Raw genomic sequence first — 27,100 nt, forward strand, 5'->3', positions numbered from 1 at the left:
TACTTTTATACATGACTGAACATAGACATGACACATCTGTGTGATTAGGAATGTTTTATTCACATTCTGTGGAGTATCGGAGCTGGAGCAGTACATGGCCATGCACACCCCACATTACATGGTTGCACAGTGGAGTGCCAACCAGAGTCCTTTGGGGAATGACAAGTTAGTCGGTAGAGGAAGAGTTCAGTCCGCAGCCTGATTGCTGTGTCATTGGTAACCAGAGCAGATATGGCAGTCCATGTCGGGGTCCTGTTGAATGTCGCAGAGTGTTTCGGGGGACAGTAGAAGGTGTTGTTCCAGGGCATGAGGTAGAGGGCTGAACCAAGCAGGAACAGGCCATATGGCGGGGATGAATGCTACAACGTCCTTTTTGACACAGAGTCATTAACATCCACATCTTCCTCTGATATGTCTTCTGTGTCAGGTGTGCCAGGTGTGTGTGGTAGTTTTATGTCTGCATCACTGTGTGTCACTGACACATCAGGGGGCAGAGATGTTTGTGTCGAAGTTCCTGCAGCAGTCATCTGGGACAGGCTCTGTGACAGCAATGGCAAGCTGAGGATCTGTAGGGCATGGTAGATCCCAGCTACATCTCACTGGTGTTCAGCCGTGGTAGCCATCCTTCCTGCCTGCATCCGCTCCATGTTCTCCACTGTCCTCCGCATCTGTGCCAACTCTGTGCTGTTGTCGCTGGAGACTGTCTGACTAGACAGTTCTTGTATCCAGGTAATGGTTCCAGCGAGATCAGCCAAGGATTGTTGGAGGGCATGGAACGGACTGTGGGTGTCCGTTAGGGAATCTAAGTGATACCTGATGGGACTTATACACCCACGTATGGCATCTAGTTTGGATGCCATGAGGTCGAAACCCACCCGCACCTGTTCAGCCACCTCCTTCTAGCAGTTTAACACACGGCGTTGGAATGCCATGTGTTCTTCGGGGAGGTGCTGGGAGCCAGCCGTGGTGGTGGGTGCTTCCTGCTGTGTGGTCTGTGCAGGGGGTGGGATCACCTCAATGCAGCTGTGCTGCCCTGCTCCTGGAGGTGGGGTGCGGAAGCTGTCCATGAGCCGTTGGAGGGTGTCGGAGCAGATGGCCAGGGGGTCTTCTTCATCATCACTGATGGGATGTCTGGTCTGATCTGCAGGAGGTGCTGATTGTCCCTCTGCAATGTAAAGGGAAGATGCAGGTTAACAGTGTGTTCCATGTATGTGCATGCAATGTACATGTTTACATACAGACTGCATGACAATGTACATTGTGCCTGATCTGGAGGAGCTGGGTATTTGATGGGAGACAGTGGACATTTCGACTACATGCCTGATGTGAGGTTGTACTCATACATTATCATTTCACAGTTTCCTGCTATGCCAGATGTGATTGGCCAGTTTCTACGCACAAGCGTCACCAATTGTGTCCTCTGTTATGTAGTGTGAGTGTAGCACTTTGTACCACATTGCCGTCAATGTTGAGGTGCTGTGTTTGCTGCATTGTGGAAGAATCGCCCCTGCAGCTCTAATTTAGGGGACTCTTATCCCTTTGAGGCGGTGTGTCTTTGACTTGTGTGCTTTTACGGTGCTGAGATGTTGGCGCCTTTGGTCATTTGTGCTCTTGGACGGATTTTGGAGTCTTGTGCATTGTTTGTCTGCAGATGTGTTGTTGAGGTCAGGGGTTGTATCTGTACGTGGATGTGTCAGAGTGTGACCTGCTCCTTTGAAGATGTGATCCACACTGGGCCACCTCAGTGTTATGGTATGCACCATGCCATGTATTTTGACTGCAGCCATGCTATTGGTCATGCAGTGTCACTTGCATTGTCAGTGTGGCTCACAGGGCAGCTGCTTTGCTAGATTCGGCACATGTGCATCGGTAGGTTGGGAGATTGGTGATAGGGGGGGCCCTTTGTGCACATAGTGGACAGGGTCCTACTTGGTGTTTCTATGTATGCAGAAGTGTGCCAAGGGTATCAGGGACATGTTCCACAGTCATTGTGGGTGTGCAGTGTGCTGCACATGGTTGTGCATGTGTGCCATTGTGCCCATCTCCCCCTGTCCCCCCACTCCCTGGTCGTTACTCGCCCTGTTGCTGTTGGGTCAGGTCATATTGTGCAGTGTCCATACCCCAACTCCTTGCACCGTCTTCACACTGATGACTGTGGCCACCATTTCCTCCAGCTCATCCAGCTCCTCCTGTTGCGCAGGACTCCCACCTCCAGTCGCCGTTGCTGCCTTCCGGTTGGCAGCGAGTTTCTGCTTGGTTTGGCTTGTCACATCATGCCAGCGCCTCTTGACCTTCTCCATTGACCTCCTCAACACTCCGACTGCATTAACGTTGTTCATGATGGACTGCCATATTTCCGTTTGTGTTGACAATGACACAGTTGAGGTGACGAACAGTTGTTGGTAGTGTTCTATCACCTCAGTGACGGTGATCCGGTTTTCCTGAGGACTGAACCCCGTCTTCCTCTTCCTCTTCTCCTTGCGCTTCCCCAACCCCGGAGTTCCTGGCTGGTCCTCTGTGGGGTTTGTGGGGTTTGAGTTGTGCTCTGCACTCGGTCCGGGTGCATCCATGGTGCAACACAGTTTATTTTTGCTTTGGGGTATTTTTTGGGTTGCTTTAATACTGCATTTTCCCGCATGACGCGTGGGAATTACAGGCCTGTCGCTGGTTTTTAACGCGGTCATTTGGCACGTTATCTTGGGACTATCGCATGGTGCCGCCGGGTTGAGAATACCACGTTAACACGGTGTTATTTTCTCGCGATAGACTGCGATGTGCAAAGTTGTGTAAAGCTAATTTTGCGATAATTAACACACGTTCTTGAGAATATCCCCCATGTGCTGCAGACCCAACGCAGAAACCTTTTTGGTATTTACTGTGCGTGGTTTTGTGTGCTTTAGTTAATACAATCTAACGCAATGCAGTGCATAACCCGTTACGTAGACACCCTTGTGTGCTATATCTTAGTAGATTTGGTGCATTTCTGTTCTATCCCTTTCACACAGTGCATCAAGTTGCCTTGCTGCAGTGCGCAAAAGAAAAGTAAATCTACCCCCATCTTTATTAGTGTCACCTTTGGGCAAGATTAAAAAAACAGTAAGTTCAAATATTATTAATTTCCAACTAATGGTCAGCATGTTTTTGCCATACTAAGGGTCTAAAAGGTCTATGGAATTCCTCAGGACTGAGATCCCAGTTCATACGCTCTCCATGTGAACTCCAGTTATATTATGGAATAGCAGGATGGTGTGGTGCAGAACTCAAAGCCTCATTATTAAACCAAATCTTTGCCCCCAGTTAACTTCGAGTAGAGTGATGCTAAGACATTGGTCTTTCCCTGTAAAATAAAAGCAGAGATAGACGCTCAGAAAAAAACTTTCATTGACATCAATCACATCCTATGTCAGTAGCGGCACTCCCCCCCCCCCCCCCCCCTAGCGCCTTGAGACCCTCCGGGTAGGTAGCGCGCTATATAAATGTCTGTGATTGATTGATTGATTATGTCAGAGCAATTCACTCTATAATTCTGAATCAATTAGTTATCTTCCTTGCAAAGATTCATTAAAATCGTAGCAACATGGATCAACAAATAAAGTACTAAAAAACCTCAATGTTAACATTCTGAGTCTTCATAGGCTAAAACGATCATGTGGAAAAAGATTTGGAAATGCAGTCATCCTGTCAAATGCATACAATTCATTAACAATAAACTCAATGCTACCATTCTGAGTCTTCATAAGCTAAAATGGTTAAAACGTCCCAAAAGTACAATCATATAATCAAAAGGACCAAAAGTGCAATCGTGCAATTGATTAATTAGCGAAAAGATCAGTGATATCACATTCTGCAACAGCCAAAAGTGCACTCATCAGATACATAAAGCTCATTAAAAAAAGATCACTGATAAAATTCATTGCCTTGTCTAAATAGGACTTCGTGCAGAAACTGTGATCATGGCATTACATATATAATCAGCATCAGTAATATTGGAAATGTCATGAAGGGACCAAGAGTCAAATAAAGACCCAAAAATCCAATCATGTCATTAAAAACAAGCATTGGCATAGCCAATAGGTCTCGCTTTTGGGACCTTCTAAGTATTTAGTTATGCAGCACAATATCCTTGGATTTGCATGACTAAACACTTATAAGGTCCCAAAGGCGAGACCTATGCTATGCCAATGCTTGTTTAAAAATGTCACAATTATCTCTACATCACTCAGCGGCACAAGGTTGATTATTCAGCAGAGCACTAGTGATGACTTTCCCTGAGGAGCAGAAAAAAATCAGGGCTAAAGTGCGCTATTCCAATATTTTACACGACATACAACAAATTCAGGCAAATACAACCATGAATGGTGCCAATTAAAAAGAAGTAAACATGGTCAGGAAATGCTTCTGAAAGGTGTCTCTTTTTCTGAAGGACAGCAAAACTGGGGAAAATTAAGAGATTAAGGATCGGAAGATCATAATGGATTTCAGTACTTGGGGAAAGTAAGAGCAGTGTTGAATAACAAGTATTGGTAAATGCCTTAGGTTTCGCATATGTGATTATCAATAAAACAATTGTTGTAATTTGTAGTCTTGTGAGTGGTTGCACAATCTAGGGGGCATATCAACAACAACCGGCGATAATTATCGCTCAGCGCTCTTAGCGTGAGGATAATTATCGCCGGCTAGCGTGAATTTTTATCGCTGAGATAGCGTGCTATTAGCAACGCTTATCTCAATAGCGATAACAATCTACACGCTAACAGGCCAACGTGAGATTATCGCTGGAAACCCAGCGATAATCACACGTTACCTTGTTGATAGGGACAGGCAAACTTAGCCATGATATCCTCCTTCCATAGGATATCATGGCTAAGTCTGAAAATTAGCAGACGTAAAAAAGCAGCGTTAACCGCGGTTAGCGCTGCTTTTTTTGTCTCTAACAGGGTTAGCGACATTATTGATAATAGGAGAAATGTCGCTTAGCGACATTTCTCCTATTATTTTACTCTGGAACGCCCCCTTTGCATCTCATTAGAGATGCAAGGGGAAGCGTAGAGTAAAAGGGTGCTAACATGCAAATTTGCGTGTTAGCACCCTGTTGTTGATAGGGTGCTAGTTTTATCTCTGCTTTTTTGGCTTTAAAAGCCAAAAAAGCAGAGATAAAGCCCTTGTTTATATGCCCCCAAGTTACTGAAACTCCATTAAAGTGTTAGGAGTTGTTTCTTAATAAAGTCAATATATTGTGCTTTTACTGGTGGCATTATAAAATGGAGATATTAGGTAAAGGGGAAGAGGTGAAATTTAAAACCAAGGTACCTTATAAGGAGGGTCTTGGAGTCAGAAATATTGAAAAAAGCACACCAAGTAAGCTGTAAATGCACACAGCCGTGCCTCCTGTGTACATGGGGTGGTGGGGGCGGAGGTGGAGATGTGTTGTTGGGCTGAATTCAGCTAAACGTACTTGAGAGGCAAAACAATAATTAACAGAATGGGTAAATGCACACAGGCAGGGAAAGTGAATGTATGCAACGTTCACCAAAATAAAAATATGAAGCATCGGAGGCATAAATAATGTAAAATAAAGGCACACAAAGCTTTAATACAATGAAAACTATTGGGCAGCCAACCCTCCTGTGTGTATGGTGGGGAGGGGAGGGGAGGGGGGTGGGGGGGGATTTAGAAAAGGTTTTTTGGGGTGAAAAAGATTAACCTGTTTAAGAGGCTTCTGCAGCCCGTGAAACTAAACGTACTTCGGAGGCATCAATGATTAAAGTAATGGCAAATGCACGCTGCCTGTGAAAGTAAACAGAATAGTTTGTTCACCAAAATAAAAGACTCAAACATCGAAGCCAAAAAGTTTGTGAAAAAAAGCACACGAAGCGTTAAGAAAAAGGAAAAAAATGAGGCATCGGACCGAGAAATATTAATTTCAATCAACAGTATGGGTCGTTCTCCAAAATAAACGTATTTGTGAGGCTTCTGCAGGCAGCCCAATAATTAAGAGAATGCTTAATGCACACAGCCCATGAAAGCACATGGTATGGGGCACTCCCCAAAATGTAAGAAAAGTGCATTGGAGCCATAGATAAGCAGGCACGCCTCCAGGGAGTATGATGGGGGTTGCGGGTGGGAGACGGGTTGCACGCAGCTTCTTAAAGTAAACAGTATGGAATCGGAGATTGGAGCCATATATATTGTGGAAAAAAAGCACACAAAGTGTTAAGAAAAAGCAAATAATCGGGCATCGGAATAAGAAATATTTTAAGAAAAGCACACAAAGCAAGCTGTAAATAGACGCCTCCTGCGTGTATGATGGGGGGGGGGGGGGGTTGCTGGTGGGAAATGTGTTGCACGCAGCCTGTGAAAGTAAACAGTCTGGAATCTGAACCGTAAATCTTGAGAAAACAAGCATTGGCCGCGTGGGAAGCAATTATTGGCCGCGAAAGTGGAACTGATGAAAGTGATCACGCGGCCTGCTGCAGTATAGAGAGGGGGGGGAGTGGAGGCCAGCAGAGTGACGCTATCTGTGGTGGGGAGGGAATTGAAGCACAGAAAGAGGCACACAAAGCGCGCCCCAGCGCACATGCACTTAAGCTCTAGGCCGGCCATGGCAGCATCTGGTAGCACTTTTTTTACCCCTTACTAAAAGTCGAGCAAGCAGCACATGCGCTGCTCTAGGCTCGACCTAAAAAAGTGCAATTGTGCTGTCAAGTGCATAAGATTAATTAGCGAAAAACTCAAAGCTAACATTCTAAGCCTTCTAGGGGCTAAAATAGTTATGTAGCAACCGGACCAAAAGTGCATTTGTGCCGTCAACAAGATAAAATTCATTGAAAGAGATCATCAAATATAACATTAATTATCTTCTATTAATAAAACCAAATGTAGAGAGTACAATTGTGGCATTACAAATATAATCAAACGTAATAAAATCAGCCCCGGCAAAAATTATTATGCCACTGTCGTGATTGAAAGTACATTCATAGACTCTAATAAATAAAAGTCATTAGGATTATCAATACAGACAAAATAAAAATGGGATTTCTAATTTAGAAATCAAAGAATAAACTACTCGCAATTATTCATTTCTTTACAAACCAATTTCATGAAATTAAACAAGCATTGGCATAGCCAATAGGTCTCGCCTTTGAGACCTTATAAGTGTTTAGCCATGCAACAGTTGATGTTGTTGTACCAAGGATATTGTGCTGGATAACTAAACACTTATAAAGTCCCAAAGGCGAGACCTATTGGCTATGCCAATGTGTGCCATTGTTAACTCCTTTTTAGGTCACGGCTCTAGATGGTGCACATGCGCTGTCTCGAACCGACGCTGAACATCCTGTGATTCTGGGCAAATCACTCAAACTCCCCGTGCCTAACAAAAATCAATGTGTCCTCATGTAACGCAACTGATGCTATGTAAAACCCAGTTTAAAAAAAAAATCTGTTCTATGTTGAGATATTCCTGCTACAATAAAAATTGTGTCCGTAAAGTGCGCAGCTGCAACTTGAGGCCAGATCTGTGCTAGATCAAATATTTAGAACGCATCCTAAATGTGATATCAGCATTATTGTCGCTTGAAGAAGGGGCTTTGATTTCAGGGCGTGGTCGCATATATGTTTATTATTGCTTGCTGATTCCCTCTCCTGGTTATTTCGAACACCGTTTTGCTGCAAATAAAGTTGCTAATTCGCTTGTGGTGGGGCCGATGCCGTCTTCTTCACGAGGACTGTAGAATCTCTAATTATGATCATATTTTGCACACCCGCAGGCATGGTGCAAATGGAAACTGCCAAGAAGTTACCAGTTTACGTTTTTTTTTCATGTTCCTCGCTCGATTATCTCCAGAGATGAAAAGAGTGTTTCATACGGCGCAGAGTAAAAAAGAGGAGCACGAGGGGTGGGACTGGGGCAGTCAGGGAAGGTTAGAGGGGCACTGAGCAGAGCTGGCTGTGCATGCTTCCCCTTTCGTCCATGCATGCAGAAGTACGGTGTGATGGCCGGAGTGCTGTTTGCATGCCTGCTAATCCTCTGAATGTGATCTTTGTGGATTTTGCATCAAAACGTAGTGTTGATGAATTAAACTAGCAAAGGGAGCAACACAAGACACAACTGTTGTAAAGAAGGGAGGTGGCACAGATTAGAACTTATGTTAGCCAAAAATCCCCCAAATGCTACTTGCCAGTAGTGCAACTAAAAAGAGGATTTTATCCTTGGAGGTGAACGCAGGATGGGCTCCGTCATGTGCAACACATCCTCTCAAATATGAGGGTGGGGAGGAGTGAGGGACTGACTGTGCCATTTGGGGACATGAATCTCAGTTGGTTTACATTCAAAAAGACGCTAACCACAAAGCTGGTTTGTAACTATGAGGTTACAATCCATTATGAATACTTTACTTACAGATGTAGGGTGGAAATTGTCCTGTACTCTCTGAGCCTTTGCCCTTGGCCCAACGGCATATCCAGCTGAATTCAGAATAAAGGTAGGACAAATATCTGCAATGGAAGTTGTGGCTATGAAGTGAGGCACATGTACTGGAACCCAGGGTGAGTGGCCCACAGCACCCCTATTACAACTGTCTTTTACTACCCGATCAGAAGGAAGGCAACTCATTTTCTAAACTTGCATCAGGGCCCATGGCATTTGGCAAACCAGTGGTATGTTCTATATAAAGGGAATGCATAAGATGCGTGAGAGGAACGAGAGCATGGGTACTCGACGGAAGCGTCAGATGCAACACATAGGATGCTTGTAACGGAAAGGTTGGTTGCACAGTTGACTGAATGAACTAGGGTCAGGATTCAAAGAGATCTGGGGTCCACCAAAAGCGCAAAGAAGTCCAATGCAATAAAGACTGCATCGGACCCAGGTAGGGTCTGCAGACAGAGAAATGGCCATTCAAGTTTGCCATTACCAGGCACCAGCTTCTGGGCATGAACTCCAGACAGGGCGAGATTAGCATCAACAGACATAATTAAAATACCAGGAGTGGCCTAATTTGTCTGCAGGGATCTATCTACTCTAGGAAGCACCGGCGGAGGCTCGGTCTGAGCTATGAACACACCTGACAATCACCTCGCCCGTTTGATCCCCGTCCGCACAATGACGAGTCAGCAAAATGGAGGCAATAAAGAGCCGGGCTTCAAACAGAAACAATCTACGGGGCTCTGGTAAATACAACCTGAAGACATGTTATTATAGTGAAGAGCAGTAACTGGCGGGCGAGCAGGTACCTTGATGCGTCTCGGGCGGCTATTTCCTTCGGTTCAAAAATAAAGTTTGTCTGCACCACGCCCGAGTCTGGTGAGGGCTCGACAGCCTCAAAGCACAAACACTGGTCGGCAAAGGGTGGCCCGGGGTGTGGGACTGAATACAGCGTTTTGTCGCTCTAGCTTTAGGCAGCGCCGAGGCTTGGTAGATGAGCCAGAGAGAAGGAGCAACAAGACCCGCGGCCGCGAGACGCCCTCTGTGGTGGGGAGAGGGAGGGGCGTTGAAGCGCGAGCAAGACAGGTGGAGCTAGGCGCGCGCGCCCTTGGAAGAGCGAGAGGAAATCCAGATGGCGCCTCTGCTTGGGCCTGTGCGCGTAACTGCACGCAGTATGCTACACAAAAAGCTGTGGTAGGCTTTTTAAAGCCCACTAACTAAATGTCTCGCAGAGCACCGCATGCGCTGGCTCAGGCGAGACCTAAAAAGCAAGACGTCAACTGACCTCATTCACCCATGCGACAGGTTCGAAACGCTATCTGAAAAGTTCTAATACATAAACATGAACATCGGTTTCAGTCAGTATTTTCGAGGTAAAAGGAGGCTAGGGCTGATACAGATGACATGACTCAGTGACTCAGACTATGCTCCGCATAAATGGGAGGAACGATCTGAGCCTTGCCCAAGCCTACCATACCAAAATGCTTTCTGGGGTATCAATCCGAAGCAGTATCTCATTAATGCTATTTTTTGCTCCAGTGGGCAAGGCTGCTTAAGATAATGTGGGACCCTCTGCTATTCATATAGCCTAGGGAACAGCTTAATATGCAATTTTTTACTTACATATGCAGTATCTTAATTAATTGATAGGAGTTTATCCTGGTTATTTACTAGTTTGGAAAACAGTTTATCTGGAAACTCCTTTGACCAGAGGTCCCTAACTGTGAGTTCCTCTGTGCCCCTTTCCAAGTAAAATAACCAACTGGAACCTTTATCATTGTCCAACGATAACACTTCAGGGTATACGGGTCTACTCTTTTTAACTTATAACAATAAGAAATACATCTGCCTTGAATAAGCTATTTGCATCTAGTCAGATTGAGCTCTAATCTTAATTTTGCTTGGGAGGGCACAGAAGGGAGTCTAAATGCCTGGTGGTAACTCTAAACATGTATTGTCTCCAGCCTGTCACCCAGTATATCTTTAAATACAATCATACCATAAAGAATTGTTAAATTAGCTTACACTCCATCACTTTACACAATTAAGTTGTGTTAGAACAATAAATTTTCTTTAGAAGTCAATAGAATAGTGTGCTTAAAAAGGTGGCTGCATTCCTAATTAATGTTTTATGCACTATTGCACTCCCCCTCCCCTCAAACCACTCCCCTAGATATTTATAGTGAGGCACCTTCTCATTGGGTTCATTGCCGGTCTCCAGGTGGGCTTTCTTGTTTTTGTCCTAACAAAAACAATGATCTTTGTTTTAGTCGTGTTAATTTTAATATCATTGCTCACGCAATATCTTAAAAGTTTTTCTAATTGCTTTTGGAGGCCCACTCCAGTTTTATCCAGCAGAATCATATCATTGGCATACTGTAAGATATTAACATTCACATCTGCTTACTTGGGCGGGCATTCTTTTTTTAGGAGAGGAACTTTGGACAGGCCCGTCCGGTATAAGTGAAAAAGTAGTGGGCAAGCAAGCTCTCTTTCCTAGTCAGGGTATTCTCTACAAGCGTTGACAGTGCAAGTAGGTTATCCTCAATGCTTCAGCCTTTAACAAATCCTCTTTGGTAAATAGGAATTCAATTTTGCTCAGTAGCCCACTTGTTCAAATCTTTTAGTAGTAGCTTTACGTATACTTTGCCTTCGACATCCAATAATGCAATGAGACGAAAGTTCTCATTAGTAAAACAAGCATTATAAAGTGGGATTAGAATTGTCAACCAGTGGTCCACCATAGATTTAAAGAAGGAGGCCGGAATGCCATTAGGACCCAAAGCCTCAGAGAATCAAGCAGATTTAATAGCGGTTTGTATATCCAACAGCAAAAGAACGTCCTCCTTCATTTCTCCATTAACATTGCTTGAATCAAGAGGGCTTTTATCTATTGAGCCTGTCTTAGAATAACTGTGAAATATAGTCTATCCAACGGTAGGGGCGGTATTTGTGGTGGGTGATATTTTTTTTCTCTAAAGATGTGATTTAACAATTAACCAAAATGTTATGGAATCTTTATGTTTAACAGTATCATGCATTCAAATAAACTGCTTTTCATGATTACTTTTCTTTATATCCCGAAGCTTTTTCCGATAAGTAGGGCGAAGAAGCTTAACTTTTGTCCCAAGAGCTCTATTATCATAGCTACCCTTTCATTGCCTCCTGGTGCGGGTTGACAATGTCTTTAACTCTCTGAATTCTAAATCCACCTCCAAATGCTCTTGTCGAGTTGGTTGCTGAAGTTTATTTACTGTTACTGATTGATCTAGAGTTTTTAAGGCTCAGACCGTTACTTCCAAAGTGCAATGAGGCCATTTGGCAATAAATGCAAACAAGTCATCTTTGATATTAACTTTTGTAAACTATCTGGTAGTCCTTTAGATAGTTCCTCTTACTGGTCAGAGTATTCAACTTCCCTTTTTAGTTTATTTGTTCGCTCCAGATCTACCAATGAATTAAATATTTTTTGCGGTAAGTAGCATTCTTGATTACAATTTAACGTAATCTTTTGGATGAAATGATCTATTATTAACATGGCAACAATGGCATAATCTTTAATGTATTTAAAATCTTTCATCATCACCCACGTATAATCCAAGATAGCTGTTCTCTGTGGTGAAACGTGAGTATATCTTGCTGCTCTATCCAATTTAAAATGGCCATTCATTGATCGCAATCCAATGTTCTGTAGTTCATTAACTAAAATACTCCCTCTGTTCTCTCGCTTAAGATTAGTAACAAGTGCCTCTGGAATATTCCAGTAAGAATCGTCGACATCGTGTAATCCTGGCACAGTGTCATCTGTAAATAAGAATGTATTAAAATCGCCAGTGATGACCCACATTGCATTTGGGTTTTTACTCACCATCCTTCAGTGGCTCTAATCAGATTTTCCATGGTGAACTTTTTCTTATCACTTCGGGGGTTAACATAGAAGTTGTATATGATCATGTACTTTGGGTCAATGTTTAATTTTGCGTTTGACCAATTCATCTTTAGAATTAGATCATTCTCTTTAATCAGGGTTTCGGTGACCCCTGCTTTGAGTGAATTATGAATGCAGGTGGTGATCCCACCAGATGGGTGGCCAGTACACTTTTATGGTGTAGTGGGGGAAGAATATTTTATGAAGTCCTCTAAAGGTAGTGGCTCCACTGTCCAGGATTCTTGGACACAGATAAGAACACTTTTCAACATAGTGATTATTTCAGTATTATGCAGAGTCAATGTTAACACCCTGATATTCCATGAACATAAGTACATTTCTTGATCTGATTAACGTTTGGCATGATTAGCTTGGTTAGGTTTTAAAAGAAAGCACTTCAGGCAGCCAGCTCCAGTCATCAATCACTGGAAGGTTTTGATTAAAAGTAACTTTATAGTGATGTTTGCTTTTGTTTATCTTTCAATTACGATCTGGCCATTGATTCGTTTCCCGGCAAATTGCCTCATGCAAGGTAGTGCAATTTTTAGTTGTCGCTTCCTTCAGGGCAGTTTTTATGGGGTTCCTGCAGCCGTTGATTTCTTGATCCTCCAAAACTGCTAGATATTTCACAGGGGGCAGGAGTGCCAGTAAGATCCCCCACTCCGCTTGCAATGCACTGTTGTCCATCAAAGATTAAATTATATTATTGCTTTGGAAGGTTACTACAGTACTACAGTTGCCCTTTCCTCCTTGTGGTGGTTGGAAAGCAATTCTTTTAATGTCTGCAGAGGTGGTAATAGCAAGTCCCGGGTGAGTTCTACAGAGTTTTAAGATGTTACCTTTGTTAAATGTGTCCCCATGCCTTCTGGACACGTATTGTGGATGAAGAATTACTTCAATTGTCTCATCCGTAGCCACTAGTCTTGTTGTTTTTTTTGTATTCCTTGACCTACATCTTCTTCTACTTCCGACAACAATGGCTTTTGTTGGTCTATGTTAATTGTACCAGTTAGGACTCTTGCTGTATTCCTCCTAGTTGTTTATGGATAAACCGGGCCTTGCTCCGAGCTTAGATGGGCTTTCTTTTCCAGTACCGGTTCTACTACTACTCACCTATAGTCATGCAATGATTGCTTATGGTCTATTGCATCCATGGTACTTTGACTCTTAGGTTGAAATAGTGAGTTTTGAGCTAACTCTGCAGGTTGTATTTTTTTCTCGCTGTCTGGCGTACTTGATACTATTGAATCTAGGTCTTTTGTCATGCCTTCATGCCATATCTGGGGGAGCATTTGAGCATCACTCTGTGTCGTGGTTGATCTCTCCTTAATAAGTCAATTTTGTAACTTTATATTCCTATCCCTTCCAAATATTTTATAAACTTGCTGCCCTCTGATAGCCATGAAGTATGTTTATTCTGGGCTGGGGTTCTTTCTTGCTGAGTGTTTTTTAAACATTTATTTACCTAGCCCTGATTTAAGCTCCGTCTCGCTTGTGGCTTTTTGAAGTCCCTCAATGGGATCAGCAATTTATCTGCAGTTAACATACCATTCTCCATCTCTTCCATTTTGCGGCACCTGTTTTATAGTTGTTAGGGCCTTTCGTTTCTTCATTTCTATTTGCGGATTTTTCAAATCCATGAGTTCTGTTTTTTAAATCACCAACTACTGTTTACATTATGACAGGCAATGCAGCCAACTTATCACTGACGGCGGAGCAGTAACTTGTTTTATCCCATTTTCTATTTTCCTTCTGTACTCTATATATCATTGGGTTTAAGTTGTGTCATTTGTAGTCAATTTCCACTGTATAAGTTGCTAAAGTCTGCAGCACCTCAGTCTGAGTGTCCATCTTATCTGAATGCATCTGGACAGACTGCACAATTGATGACAACAATGCATCTAATTTGGGCCACCAAACTGCATTAACATCCCAGTTGTTGTTTATCTTATGATCACTTTTGTTTGTTGTATTGCATGGAGAATGCAATTCTTTATTGCCCTTAGTGTAGTCCTTAGTGTTAGTAACAGACACATCTGTATTTCTTGTCGACATTATATCAGAGTCTTTGACTTTAATTATGATTGTGTCTGATTTTGTATCCCTGCACGCATCAACCAGAAGCTTAATTAAAATCAGATCGCCCTTTTGGCCCATGCTTACTACTTGATTCCTAGGTGCTTGTTAGACATATTAATAACATCACGATGAGGAAGCTCCTTGCCAGGGGCCATATATTACAATCCTCGTTTTTTATGGCTTCCTCCGACATTGAGCATGCAGGACAATGAACATTCCTTGTCTCATGAGGTGGACTGTATACCTTTTCACTGGCACCTCTTTTTACCCCATTATCGTGAAGTACTGGTAATGGGTCTTTTACGATTGTCTCAGGGGATATGGGTAAGGCAGACCTTTGTTTTCTAAATGACATGTCAAAGTCAATTACGTTGGGCTGGGACTTTGGTGATATTTGGTCAACAGTCTGCTTATCTTTGTTATCAATGCATATTTGGATTTACCTTCAATTTTCGCTAATCTAGGGATAAAAAATACTTGTCAATGGTGAAATCAATTTTCAAATGATATTGTCACCAGCAGTCCCCATTAACTCGGGCTGTATATCATGTACAGCCAAATTCATGCATTCACCAGGCATTTCCTCTATTGTGCTCCAATTTACTTCAATTAGATCGTCTAGATCTTTTGAGCCGGCTGGATCCTCTGCATTCAGCGCATTGCCTTCCTTAGCCTCCTCTGTGGAGTCTTTACTAGACAAAGCAATGACTTTTTTGATGTCATTACCCTTGATAATACTGCATCCTTGATCACTAGTAATATTGTTAGAAATCAATGATTTACTGTACACTTTAGGTGATGGAAATAATGCATAATGTCCATTGATTGCGTTTGCAACCTACATACAGTTGGACTGCTTGAGGTCTCAGTAATTAGTTCCTCGCCTAGATTAGCGGGTGCCTAATTCTCCATACCAGCCCCTTTAGAGGATTTAATAGGTTTATCGCTTTTAAATTTACGAGCCATATTCAAGAGTTGATGAGCTTGCAATGGAAAGTAGCTGAGTGTTCTCATATTGTATTGTATTTTTGAGACTGTTAACTCCTTATTAACTAATGAATGTCACCCTTATTATCATGTATGTCTCATCCAAAAAGGCAGGAGTGTAGTTTGTGATGGCTTGTAGATTTGCATTCAACAACATGTCAAACCAAAACTATTTCAAATGAGATCAGAGATAAATAGTGGAATCATTACAGCCCAAACAAATCAGTCCTCCATATGGATGGGTCTGAACTGGGGTGGCGAAGTGAGCTAAAGAAAAATGATGAATTCAATCCAGATCTGTGACGAGGGGGTGAGTGTCCGAAAAGTTTCAGCGCTCCGTCCATCATCTCCTTGTGTTTGCTTTGTTTGCCCTAAGTTGGCAGCGTATGCCCAGGCGTGGGTCCCTTGCTCACTTTGCCACTGGATTCAAGCTAGTCTGGCTGATGAGGGGTGTAACCCAGAAGCTGGTCCTAGGATGCTTGATTCCGGTCCAGGGAAGATATGGCTTGGCAGTTCGGGCTGGACTGTTCCCATGAGGAACAGGGTCAAGACTGATTTGCATATGGCTTGGTCTGAATTGAAGTGGCGAAGTAAGCTAATGAACGATGATGGATCGAACCCAGATGTGTGACTCGGGGTGAGTGTCTGAAAAGTTTCAGCGCTCCGTCCATCATCTCCTTGTGTTTGCTTTGTTTGCCCTAATTTGGGAGGGTATGTCGAGACATGGGTTCCTTGCTCACTTTGCCACTGGATTCAAGCTAGCCTGGCTGATGAGGAGTGTTACCCCGAAACCGGTCCCAAGATGCTAGTTTCCGGTTCAGGGAAAACCTGGCTTGGCAGTTCGGGTTGGACTGTTCCCATGAGGCACAGGGTCAAGACTGATTTGCATATAGCTGGGTCTGAACTGAGGTGGGGAGTGAGCTAAAGAATGATGATGGATTCAACCCAGATCTGTGACTGGGGGTGATTGTCTGAGAAGTTTCAGCTCTCCGTCCATCATCTCCTTGTGTTTGCTTGGTTCACCCTAAGTTGACATGATATGCCGAGACAGGGGTCCCTTTCCCGCTTTGACATTGGATTCAAGCTAGCCTGGCTGGTGAGGAGTGTTACCCCAAAACCGGTCTTAGGATACTTGTTATCGGTCCAGGGAAGATCTGGCTTGGCAGTTCGGGCTGGACTGTTCCCATGAGGAACAGGGTCAAGACTGATTTGTAAATGGCTGGGTCTGAACTAGGGTGGCGAAGTGAGCTAAAGAAGGATGATGGATTCAACCCAGATCTGTGACTGGGGGTGAGTGTCTGAAAAGGTTCAACGCTACGTCCATCATCCCCTTGTGTTTGCTTGGTTAGAAACAATGACACAAGTTACATGGTAGCAAGATGTTTTCATAAATTTCATAATGGAGATGAAACTAAAACTGTCTCAGGAACTCTAGAGGTGGAGATAGAGAGGAAGAAATCAGGAGACTTGAGTCAAGCTATATGCTTAATTTCAAAACCAAAGAGCCTTGCGAGCTTAACAATGATGAGGAATTACATGTTGACTCATGAACATTTCTACATTCCCTTGCTTTAGAATGTTGGAACTGTTTTTTTTTTTTATTGATTTTAGCACATTGTTTTTAAAGTTTTAGAATTACAGCCTGTATATGATTGAGAGTAAGAATCAGAGGAAGATAGTAAGCCCATGTGGGCATAATGAAGATTGTTATTTATATGTGCTAAATAGATTTAAATGAACTGAATGCCCACTTGGGTGAAATGAACAAATCAATTTTCTCAAATGTGATCAGAAAAGTAACTGTGCTGAAGTAAATGGGTGAACTGGGTTAATTAGCTCACTTGGGCATTATTTTTCAGTACAGATGTAAATCACACTTAATGAGACAGAATATGTCTTTTGAAATTCATGAAATTTTTTGATCACACTGTAATCATTATTGCTGTATATTGCCTATAGAAACATTTGGAACACATATATGAATTTATTTTTCTGCAAAACAATGTAATCATGAATTGTGAAAAAGTGGTGGTAGTATTTTCTCTGTGTTCACATTATGGGCACACGTCACAAGGGTATTCAATGCACAAACAAAATAGTGTCAACTGTCGTGAGAAAGGCTTGTCATATGCCGAAGAACATGGATAGCATGATTCACAGCATTGTCCAATATATCACTGAATGTCGATGTTTTTTTACCTTATTTTATTTTTATTTATTTATTTTAAAGGTTTTATATAGTGCTGGCTAGACCCGGAGGTATCAGAGCACTTTACATGAGTATCAGACCATAATTGCAGGTTACATCGTTACAAAGGTTACACAGTTATTAGAGCCTAGCAACATAGTAACAAGTAAGGTCGAGACAAACAAAAAGGACATATACATAAGGGAAAAAGCAGGCAAGGGGAGAAATTCAGGGGAGGGGGGGTAAGAGCAGGGGAAATAGACAGAGAATGGAGGAGGGAAAGAGGAGGGGAGGGTGAGAGACATAGCATGGAAAGAGGAGGGGGAGGGTGACGAGGACACAAACCGGTAGACGAGTCAGAGCTGCGTCCAAAATCCAGTAAGCTGTGATCCCAGGGGAAGTGGTATCATTTCCCCATCTCTGTTGTGAGGGGCTCCCTATACGCTGTGGACTCTCTCAGATGTGTCTCTGAGACTCCAAGACCTGCATACTGGATCCTTCCCCAAAAAGGGGAGAGGGAGTGCTTTGGCAAGGGGTGCCATACCATACCTCAACTGTGAGTGGCTCCCTAGGCGCTGTGGACTCTCTCAACGGGTTCGCTGAGACTCCAGAGTATAAATAATGGATCTTTCCCCAACAAGGGAAGAAGGAGTGCTTAGTCAAAGGGCACAAAAGGACAGGGGGCTAGACGGTGTAGCAGGCAAGGGGAAAGATTCAGGTGAGATGGGATAGGAGCAAAGGAAGTAGACAAAGAAAGAAAGAGTGCTAAATGGGAACAGATAGATAGAAAGGAGACAAGGGAAAAGCAGAGTTACAGAAATACGATGAGGGGGGGTGGGCAAGACGGGGAGAAAAACTGTGCCCAAAGTCCGGCTGGGTAGGTTGCGGTCAGGGGATGAACCAAGGCCGATCTACTCAATAGCTGAACAGAGCAGCTCCACCGGGCGTCGGACATAGTGCTCAGACTCGGCTGTCAGGATGGAGATCAGAGATTGTCAGATTTGTGGGGGGGGAGGGAACTATGGTCCGAAAGAATTCCAGACACCATCTTGAGGTCAGGCACAGTCCTGGTAGGATTATGTAAGGAAGAGTTCAGCTGGCGGAAAAAAGTCACAACTGGCACCATGTTAGGGTCAGGCACCCATCATTCTCAGCTGCGACCCGTTAGGTTATGAACTAGTAACACTTTCTTAGGACTCTTGGAAGGCAAGTCACTTGATAGGGATCACACGTCGGGCTTCCTACCGAGAGCATCTCCACAGTGGAGCCACCCTCTCAGGTATCAGTGAACAGGTCAGTCCAGGCAGATCAGACTCGTGCACATCCAAAGGAGATAGTTTTAAATGTTTAGATGTCGCAGACATACAATGTGGATTCTGCACACAACCGCATTCATCCGCTTTATATTAGGGTTCTGGCCATGCACCTGACTGTAATGGAAGCCGCCATTTTAGGTCCTGGCATCAGGGTCAGGCCAATTAGGCGGGAAGGATCGGTAGACTACCGTGAGCAGAGCACAATGAAAGAGAGATGTAAGCTACCTATCCACTTTTTCCTTTCTTATTGATACCGCCTTGCAAGTCCGCTTTGCGAGTCCGTTGTCAGGCCTCATACAGGGAACATCTTCGTGGTGTGAGCTGCCATCTTAGGTACCAGGTCAATCAAAACGGACTTGAATTCCTCCAAGGGAGATTTTCCAATCTGCTTTCCCTTAGCAAGCCTTATTGAATTTTTAAATGTCACTTGCATACACTTACAAGAAGGAGGAGGAATACGGAGGTGTGGAGGTGGTTCCACACCCCTGTTGAGCACCGTTGGCATTCTGGTGCTCGTCTGCAGACAACAATTAACAAAGGAATGTGTTTGTATGTATGGATATATTTTTCATGATTTGTTTTTATTACCAGAGCCTGGCAGACGATGATGATGATAGTCCTGAAGACTATCTTGTTGGGACTGAATCGTCGACTGACTAGACTAACGATGGGGACAACCTTTTTTGTAAATAATCCCATTGGGTGAATGATGCAGATATTAGGTAACCTGAGAACTTGCATTTCAGGAGCTTTGAATATGGCCTATGATGGACACTGTGAGATACAGCTGAATTTGATGGTGGATTAGGGTTTTATGCCCAAATTATTTTGGGGTTTTGTTCAGTAACAAATTGTTGTGCTTACCACAATGTTGATATTTGGTGAGGCTTGGGTACTGAGAGATTGTATGCACAGGCAGGCCACAATCAGGCAATTAAGGACAACAGGTCATTATTAAATTTATAAGACACATTGATACAATATGTTTTATACTTTTGTGTCTGTGCAGTCTGATTATATGATGTCGCCACATGTGAACAACTACAACATTAAAAGAGCCATCCAGTGAATGGTAAACAATAGGTACCATCAATCAATGAGAATATTAAGAATCCCTATTGTTGATAAACCTTGCTACCATAGGACTGTGTAAAGAAATGTGTAAAGAATACTTTTTTCCTTCACTAGATGATTTAATGTTGGAAAATGGACTAAATGAAAATATAATGTGATATAGTGTAAAAAGGCTCACAATGTATGTAGGTATAATTAACTAGATATTATACCCATACTCGTATCTTGATTTGTACGATCCTATTGCACCACAGTTCATGGGCTTCTGAAATATTCTAGACTATTTTCAAAAGAAGAAATAAAGTTGATTTCTGTACTATTGTTTGATTTGGTTGGTGTGAAGGACATTATTATTGTTAAGCAATAGAAAATTGCAAACCTATACATTGTCAAGATATGGATAGACACTTGGGATTCTGTGAGCACATTTAGGCATTCAACCTTATATTATCCTGATTATTAATGGTTGGTGTACTTTGTTGTCTGGCTCTCTGCCTGTCTGCAGGCCTGTATATCTTTTTGCTTGCTGACTGAACTGTTTGTACACCCATATCTATCTATCTATCTATCTATCTATCTATCTATCTATCTATCTATCTATCTATCTATCTATCTATCTATCTATCTAGCTATCATCTGTCTCTGCTGGCTTTGGCTGCTTCTGCTACAATATGAACTCAAGGTTTCCTCAGATAATTTTGTATCCCTTTGTTAAATTAATATGTATTTACTTTACTTCTTTTACATTACATCAGACATGCTCTCTTGTGGCCTTTCTATTTATATTCTTACAAATAGTAATTGAGTGAATATACAAGTGTGTGGGGTTACACGTTTTAACCTACATATTTTGTATAGCACAGCACACTCCATTTATACAACCTTCTAGCCCTGTTGGCCTTTTTGATTGTGTCAGGGGGGATAGGCCCATAGTATTGTGTTCCCATTGAAGGGTAACAAGTTTTACCCTTCTAACACATTGAATGTATGCGCTGTGCTAGCATCATACTAGGCCTGGCTTCGTGGGATTCTACTTCAGAATCACCATTTTATGACACTAAGAAGTGCAAGGACTTTGTTGTTGCCTTGGTTAAGTTTGAGGTGGATATTGGTCACCTCGTGGTTGACTTCATGGAAGCATTCAATCAGAATGGGTGCTCCAGGTGAGGACTGACATAGGTGGCAGGGTTTTCTTGATAATAAATACTTGTTATGTATAAATCTGGCCTAATTGAGAGGTACTCACCCTTTAGTGAATGTGTGTTTAAGGCTTAGGTCTCAGAGTGTGTGCGAGATTGCCATATTATTTTAATAGGAGGTTGACTTTAGTCATGCTAACAAAAATGCAGCAAACAGGAACCTTCCATTCTGCTGTCCAGCAAGCTAAGTGTAAGGGATTAAACATTAGAGGCCATTCGGCCTCGCACAGAACAAATTTAGTAGGAACAAGGAAGAAAGAAGGCAATCTTTCGAACAAGTCTCTGACTGAAACATTGTTTGTTCCTAAGAGAGCAGATATGAAAGGCTGCATAGCAACTCCTCCCCCCTCTCCATAGACAATCATTAGGGAGAAAGATACAAAGAGACCCAGGGATTTGGGAAGAGCAGCCATGAAGACCGATTGCTGGAGAAGAGATGCCGGAAGGACATTATCCAATTGCAGGCTGGAGAGATGTCTGACGTGTACAGGAATAGGTACCTTGCTTGTCCTAACATTAGTAGGGTGCTTACTAACAGCTCAGCCAATGCAAAAACCATGAGGCTGATAAAATATGTATGCATTAGATACGGATTGCACTAATTTATTAAGGGTAGTTGGGATGTATGATGTAAAATGCTTTGGGTTTTCTAAATTCTCATTTTGTTTCATATCATTGCTGAGATTATTACAATTATTACCATCAGTCTGAAACATAAGGTTTTTGTGCTGGTGGTCCATAACAAACAACCTTTTGTTGCAAAATTCCAAATCTGCTCGGGAGTATTGCTTTTAGGAGCCAAGGTTAAGGTTCTTGCATAAAATACTACATTATTAAGAGTTGCTTTGGTAGGGTTATCTGTCTCTGACTCCTAACACTTTGAATCTGGCTGAGCCTAAGTCATCATAGAGAACAATGAGAGACAATAGCCTCTGAAGAGGAGTAGAGACGCAGAACCCTGTTGGTGTAAAGAATGTCTAACCAGGTGTGCGTCTCCCAGATTTGGAGGTTCACAACAACACGCCCTGTTGGTTTTGAAGTTGATGTGTGTGTGCCACCAGCGTAATGTTACATGTCCAGGATGAAATTAACCTGTTCAAGCTTTAGTCCCTAAACTTTTGAAGGACTCAATGTGTAACAAATGTGAACATTTTCTCCAGGTGTGAAAGTCTATGGTTGATCACATGTTTGGGTGGAGGCAGTTTATTATTATTCTTGGAAAGCCCCTAGTGTTGCAGTATTTTAATCCCAAATCTATGGAGTGGGCAGATGTTTTTAAAATATATATCTTTACCTATCTGTCCACCAGTGGTACTCAGCGTACTCGCCCTGTCTGTTTGCTACCATCTGTGTACCACTTCTATGGGCATAGTACACTTATCTCTACACACTTAACTTAGTAAACAGACTGCAGTTTGGGAGGGAAGTGTTTGCCAGTGGCATGCAGATAAATCACCGCAGTTGGGTGAGTAACGCAAAATAGACCTACCCATCGACATAATAAAGAGCCTACAATGGCCAAAGACATAGTTAGCATGTGAATAGGACCATGCTGTAGCAGAAGTCAGGTATGTAAATATTTTTTTTCAAACACCATATAGAGCCCAGCCTCCCTCACGGGTCTCAGAGAAAAGTAGCACGGCTATGAAGGTCCTAAGAAAAAAGGCATTGGCAGAGCCCATACGTTTCACCTATGCAAAATCTGTTGCAGTTGTAAGTGTTTTAAAGATGTTGCACAGCAGCACAAACTGCTGTGCAACATGGCTCAAAGTAAAGAAAAAAGGTGCAACCAGTGTTAACCATGCCACGGTGCTTTGCTTTTATTTACTTTAAGCCATATTGCACAACAGCCCGCGCTGCTGTGCAATATCTTTAAAAAATCATTAACAAATCTAAATACCTCTGCATAAGCTATTTGGCTTTGTTAATGTTTTTAAAGATAGCTTACAGAAAATAAAAGCAATGGGCTATGGTGCGGGCGGCGCTGGCCATCATAGCGCTTTTTGTTCCGACGTTGGGGGGTGGAAGGGACGACAACTATGAAGAGGGGGGGGGAGTGAGGGACAGGGTAAACAACAAGGACGTGGAATGGGGTGGGAGGGATGGGGAGGGTACACAGGGTCTGCAAACACATGCACTTGGAAGGAGTACAAGATTAAAAATAAAAATTAAAGTACCTGTACCAAGCGGCAGACACTGAAGGGACAGCAGCCGCAGACACAAGAAATTGTACTTGGTCCAATCTCCATGGACAACGGAAGAACAGAAGAGAGAGTGGAAGAAGCAGGAGGCCCCGACCAATGAGAAGCAAGAAAATGAGACCGATGTGGGAGCCAATGAGTGGTATGGGTAAGCATGGTTTTTTAAAGATTTTTTTTTTTATTAGCATTAGCTTTCGCCCACTGGAGGTGTTACCTCTAACATTACTGGGCAGAGCAGCCATGTTTGAAATCATCACAGTATCAACATTTGTATACGTTCTTCAAAACACCTATTGTGGGTTCCAAGATGAGATTTTCACTAGAATGGATGAGGAAGTCTGTAAACTGTTATGGAATGTTGGGAACCCCAGGGTGGCACTGAAGACACCACAACTAAATCAATACAATATTGGTATCTCCCTCGCAGACCTCCAAGGTTACTAGTGGGCAGCTCATCTGATTGTAATTAATAATAACTGGGAATATGGGACCGGAGACCATCCCACGGGAAAAAGGAGCAACCCAGGTAACACTGGAGGTTTGGATAAAAGCAGGGAAATGTGTGGGATGGGCAGCTAGAAACACACTAGAGACCCCATTGTGGAAACTGATAAGTTAAGAGGGTTTGGAGGCTGGGACCTTGTTAGGAATGGGGGTCTCTAGTTGGCAGAGGTAGATACCTTTGTCCAAATAGGGACCCTTGCTTCTAGTCAGGGTAAGGGGGATACACACGTTAGATAATCCCTGATCACCCCTTTGGTAGCTTGGCACAAGCAGACAGGCTTATCCCAAAGGCAATGTGTAAAGTATTTGTACCAACACTCACAGTAACACAGTGAAAACACCACAAATTGACAACACACCAGTTTAGAAAAATAAAATATCTTTATCTAAACTAAACAAGACCAAAACGACAAAAAATCCAACATACAGATACTCAGTAAAATGTCTTTAAAAAGGATGTTGCAAAAATAAGCTTGTAGAAATCAAATAGCACCACCTGGGGCTATCACAACGTCAGGACTGTATGAAATGCAAAGTACGGCGCCGCACGTGAGCATCGTGGCATTGGGCGCGGAGTCACACAGACCCCCAAACAACAGTACCTTGGAAAATGAAGTCGGTGACGTTGCACGGAGTCGAAGATGGCCGATGTCGGCTCAGGGGACACAGCACACAGCAAAGTCCTTCTCCTTTCTTTGGTAGAAACAGCAACTGCAGGCCAACCCCAGACACACAGCAAGGGCAGTACTTCTCCTCAGTTTCTTCAGCTCTTCTCCTCAGCAAAGGTTCCTCTTGATTTCAGCAATAGTCTAAAGTTCAGGGGTTTTAGGTCTAGTGCTTATACCCCAAAATGTCTTTGATCCCTTTGTGCAAGGGGCTCTGAGCCCGGTCCAAACCAGATCTGGAGGCACTCTGTCAGTGCACAACAAAATCCTTTGTCAGTGTGAACCTTGGATCCAGACACACCACAGGGGCGGAGCCAGTATTGTGGAAGGCAGGTACAGCCCTATTCAGATACAGGTGCTACTCCTCCCACCACTCCAAATGCAGATCAGGCCTATTCAGCCTAGTAATGACTCACCCAGACTCCTGGAGCCATCCCAGCCCCTGTCACTCCAAAGCCAGACAGTTAATCCACAACCAGGCAGAGGCACACAGAAAGGTTGAACAAGCAAATAGCCACTTTCTAAAAGTGCTATTTTCAAACACAGTATTTGCAAACCATCCTTACTAAAAGATGTGTTATTAAATTCTGAGTTCAGGGATAACAGACTCCAATTTTCTATCTTACTCCAATGGGAAGATATGCTTGTAAAATGTTTCAGAGCATTCCCCATTCTGTCCTATGGGCAAGCTAGCCTTTCAATAGTGAAAAACGAAATTGGCAGTATTTCACTATCAGGACATGTTACACACACCAGTACATGTCCTACCTTTCACATACATCGCACCCTGCCCAGGGGGTACCTTGGGCTTTCCATAGGGGTGTCCTATGTGCAAGGAAAGGAAAGGGTAGGGCCTGGCAACTTGCACTTGCCAGGTCGACATGGCAGTTAACAAACTGCGCACAGGCACTGCGGTGGCAGGCCTGAGACCTCTTTTAGGGCTACTCATGTAGGTGGCAAAATCAGTGCAGCAAGGCCACTCGTAGCATTTGATTTACCAGCCCTGGCACACTCAGTGCACTTTACTAGGGACCTACTGGTAAACCAAATATACCAATCATGGATAACCAATCACAATAACAATTTACACAGGGAGCATTTGCACCTTGACACTGATCAGCAGTGGCAAAGTGCCCAAAGCATCTAAGCCCTCAAAAACGAAATCCAGCACAGCGTCAAAAGCACTGGAGGTAGAGGCAAAAAGTCAGGGAAAACCACGCCAAAGATGCCACGTGTAACAGACCTCATTGGGATAGCCAAACTTGGTGATGTCCTTAAAGATGGTGCTTTTATACCCTCTGCTCCCTTTAGCATTTTTACCAACTCAGTGACGTGCAGTATTTCAAATAGATGCAGATTAGACATGCATGGAATGGAGAAGGTCTGAACGCTCATGAAATACCCTAATATGACCCACTAGAGGGTAGACTGCTCCTTGGTGAGATAGAAGAAAAGGCGGTTTATTTTATCTATAAAACAATAAATAATATTATACCTGAATCCCTGATGAAATTGAGGAGAAAATGGGAAAATGAACTCAGAGACCTGGATAAAAACAGAATGGGAGGCCGCTTTAATGCACCCAATAGAGATAGCGATCAAATCACTGACTGAGGATCAAACAATTTAATATTCTGCATCGGGTCTACTGTGATCGAGCCTGATTGCATGAGTCTGAGAGAGCTGACTCCACTGAATGCCTGAGATTAGGTGAGACAGGAGGTCCTTCCTGCATACACTTTGGGATTGCCCTCTCATTCAACCATACTGGTGAGCAATACTGGCTGAATTGGGAAAGATCATGGGGCGTCCATTCAAGTAGAACCTAAATATGTTCTCCTGGGTAAGTATAAAGTATAAAAAAAGTAAGTATAAAAAAGGCTTATAAAGCGCTCGAATACCATAGGTGTCTTGGCGCTGTGGTGTATGTGACTTGCAGGAGAATAAAATTACAGCTGGACCTGGAATAGGTGATGCTTGAGCAATTTTCTGAAGAGAACATAGCTAGGTTGGAGTCGAAACTCGACAGGCAGTTGGTTCCATAATCTCGCTGCACAGATGGCGAAGGAACGCCCACCCCATCTGGCAAGATTAAATCTGGCGATACACATAAGGCCAAGATTGGCCGATCGCAGAGCACGGAGCGGAGTGTAGGGTATAAACCTTTCAGTCCCATCATTCGCGCCCCCGCCAAAACGAGCCCGATGCACCAAACAAAGTGCCTTGAACTCGATTCTTTGTTGAACCGGGAGCCAGTGGAGGGAGTTCCTTCCCGCAGAGGTAAGCAGCCCCTGGGTAAGTTAAGGATAACCCGGACTGCGGCGTTCTGCAGGGATTGGAGCTTTCTGACCTGAAATTTGTCGGTGCCCAAAAACAGGACGTTGCAGTAGTCCAGTCTGGACATGAAAAGAGCAGCCATCACAGTCTTTTGTAGTACCAAAGGTATGTATGGAAGAACCTTCCGCAAGGTTTTGAGCAGAAAAAAACAGGAGGACGTGAGGCTGTTGACCTGAGCTGACATGTTTAGCTTGTGA

Source organism: Triturus cristatus, chromosome 1_2, assembly GCF_964204655.1.
Source record: "Triturus cristatus chromosome 1_2, aTriCri1.1, whole genome shotgun sequence".
In the NCBI taxonomy this organism is placed as follows: Eukaryota; Metazoa; Chordata; class Amphibia; order Caudata; family Salamandridae; genus Triturus; species Triturus cristatus.